Source organism: Brassica oleracea, chromosome C6, assembly GCF_000695525.1.
Source record: "Brassica oleracea var. oleracea cultivar TO1000 chromosome C6, BOL, whole genome shotgun sequence".
In the NCBI taxonomy this organism is placed as follows: Eukaryota; Viridiplantae; Streptophyta; class Magnoliopsida; order Brassicales; family Brassicaceae; genus Brassica; species Brassica oleracea.
This window is the reverse complement of record NC_027753.1, coordinates 33205053-33208201: the sequence shown is the minus strand read 5'-3', so window position 1 is coordinate 33208201 and position 3149 is coordinate 33205053.

The following is a 3149-nucleotide window of genomic DNA, read 5'->3' as shown; positions in this document are numbered from 1 at the left end:
CATATGGAAGATAAAAGTCAAAATAATTCAACTGTGAAAACAATATTGTTCACTTTTTTCAAGAATGTATTCGATGGAAAAAGTAAGGTTTTTATGTCATAATTTGTTTAATGTCCAATCCGATAAACCCATGATGTATTAATTATAGTTTTGTTCCATTATTTTTAATAAAAATTGATCCGATCCATCGGAAAAAAATTATATAAAAACAACAAAAAATATGTTATATATATAAATAAAATGATCACATATATAAAAAAAACTACCGATAATATATACAAATAAACTCAGTCTTATCCTAGTCGTCTATTATTTTGAAACATATAGCTATTATTGGTAAAAAAAATGGCAAACACCAATGTGTTGAATATTCTTTAATGGGTTCTTTTCTTATAATATCTGGTTAGTATTGCTAATCCGACAGGTTCGATAAGTTAGGTTCGATAAGTTTAGGATCAAACGTCGGAAACTTTTTTCTTCCACATTTTCTCATGTATTTTGAAGTAAAACTGTCGATACCATTTAAACCCCATAAGTTAAAGAGATTATATGCGTATGTGTCCTTCGAAACCACCTATATTAGTGATCTACCTCTCATTATCTTTATCTTTTTGCATGCTGATTTTGCCTCTATACTCTACTCTCTATTCCCGTGTAGATTTTGTTGTCCGTCAGGCTATGTCAGAAAAGTTGAGTTATTTTCTCCTCTCTTAGTTCTCTTTCGTCTTTTCTGTTTACTTTTTTCATCTTCTCTCTTTCTTTTCTTTCATCTCCCCTCACTTACGAACCATCCATCTTCTTTTTTTTTTTTTTTTTTTTAAAGAATTTTAAATTTTTATTCACTTCAAAAACCTTTGTAAAACCTAATACTAAAACTATTCAAAATTTTATGATGCCAAGATCATCTACTACCAAATCATATTTCCATGGCCTTCTCATGTCTATTTCCAACTATCTTTCTCAAAGATGAAATCCTATTTCGAATAAGTTTATCCAAGAGAGAGATGAGGCGAGCTGAAGATTGCGGAGCTTCTCCCACACGGCGAGAGTTTCTCTCACGCCAAATAGCATAGGCTGTAGCTTGGAAACAATAGCGAAAGAGAAAAGTTGAGGTTCTGTCGAAATTCATATGCCTGCAAGATCCCTTATCGTGCCTTGCCACACTTCACCCGCAAAAGAACACTAAAAAAATAAGTGGTCTCTTGTCTCAAGGACAAAATTGCACAACCAGCAATTGGAGACTGCTTGCGGATTCCACCTAAGAATCCTATCCCCAGTCGATAATCTGTTGTGAGCTGCTAACCAGGTGAGGAAAGAGAACTTAGGAGTAGCTTCTTTTAACCAGATGCCCTTGCACCAAGAGACATTGGGGCCTTGCGTCCTGGTTAATTTTAAAGTTTGAGAAGAGCTGAAAACCTCCCTGAAAACGTCATTCTCCCACTTCCAAAGAACAGAGTCCTTCTGTTGATTAAGCCCGATAGCCTGAAACCGCAGAATCTCCTGCTCAATTTGCATCAATACCGAGGTTCTATGCCTACGCCTTCGATAGGTTTGCACCACTCTCTCCACCGTAGCATGTATTGGAATTCCTAAAGCAATACAACCCCTTTCACCAGTCAAATTGATCAACACCCCCAGCTAAGACCAATTATCATACAAAAAGGAGGTAGTTGAGCCATCATTTACTTCCACTCGATAGAAAAGCTTTGCAAGAGGCCGAAGCTTTAACAACTTCTTCCACATCCAGGAGCCTAAAGTGCTTGACTCCTTTATACTCCAAAAAGAACTCTTTCTGATGAGATATTTTTGAATCCATTGAACCCACAATGATGATCTATCAATCCATCTTCTTTCTTTACGTTTTCAAATTTAGTCTGTAATTATTATGTCAAGTTCTAGCAATCTACATCTAATTCACTTTGAATTTTTACCATCTACTTCATTTGTGAATTTAAATCTTCGTAGAGATCAGGCAATATCCTTTTCATGGTGATAAAACAATTATGTTCTTGTGATTTCTCGGCACTAAAAATTAGTTTTCCGCTCCGATACTTTATATTTGTCAATTCATATATGGTTTTAAATAATTTTGTTTTAGTCTTATTCATCGTTGTTCGTGTTCTACTATTAAACATATAACATTTATGTTACCACGTTAAGCTATATATATAAAAGTAAATAAATAAATAAATAAATAAATAAATATATATATATATATATATATATATATACATACGATATTGTTAGTGTTTACATGCTAACTTGTTTTATAAGATGCTAATTTCTTTTACTTGATCGTTAACTTTACGATTAGCTAGTTAAATTTATATGTTAACCGTTAAATGGTGTGTTAGATCGGTAAATACTACTAAATTATATAGTGTATTATTAAGTTATTGATTTCTTTAATGTGTTATAACAAAATATAACTCCATAAAAAAATTGTTATATGCTAACAAGTAGTATTCAATGTTAATAGAATGTGTAACATCTTACAAAATTTGTTAACTCGCTAACAAAATTTATAACATGTTTGATGGTAAAATTCATCATAAACTCATAAAGAGTATTTATCATGTTTTCATTTTTAATAAGTTTACTATTATAGATCTATGATTTTATGTTAAAGATGTGATTTTTCATATAACTGATTTGAATTTGGAATGAATGTGGTGATTAATTTATTGTTTAGTGATAATCGTGTTTGAAATTTAGATGAAATTGTTTTTTTTTCCAAAAATGAAAAAAAAATTGCTCAAAAAGATGATAAAAGAAAGAATCGTGGCTGAAAAAAAGAGATGAGAGATATAGATGAAAGATAAACTCTTTATGAAAAAATATATCTGCCAAAAAAATTCCAAAGAAAAGAAAAGTTTATTGTGTCAATGTACTTCGTATGAATGTGTTAGATGGGAGAGACAATTTGGGAATTCTTTGTAACAAAATGAATGTGTCAATTTTTTTTTCCATCATGAGTACTTAGCTATTTTAGGCTTTTAATAGGGGTATTGAGCTTCTATATTAAAATTGGTTAGATTAAAAAGTTGAAATAAAACCAACTCTTGCTTTTGGTACATTGTGATCATTTCTAATATGCGATGTTGATGTTAGGAGTTTTCAAGGCTTCTAAGACAAATGCTGTAGTATAA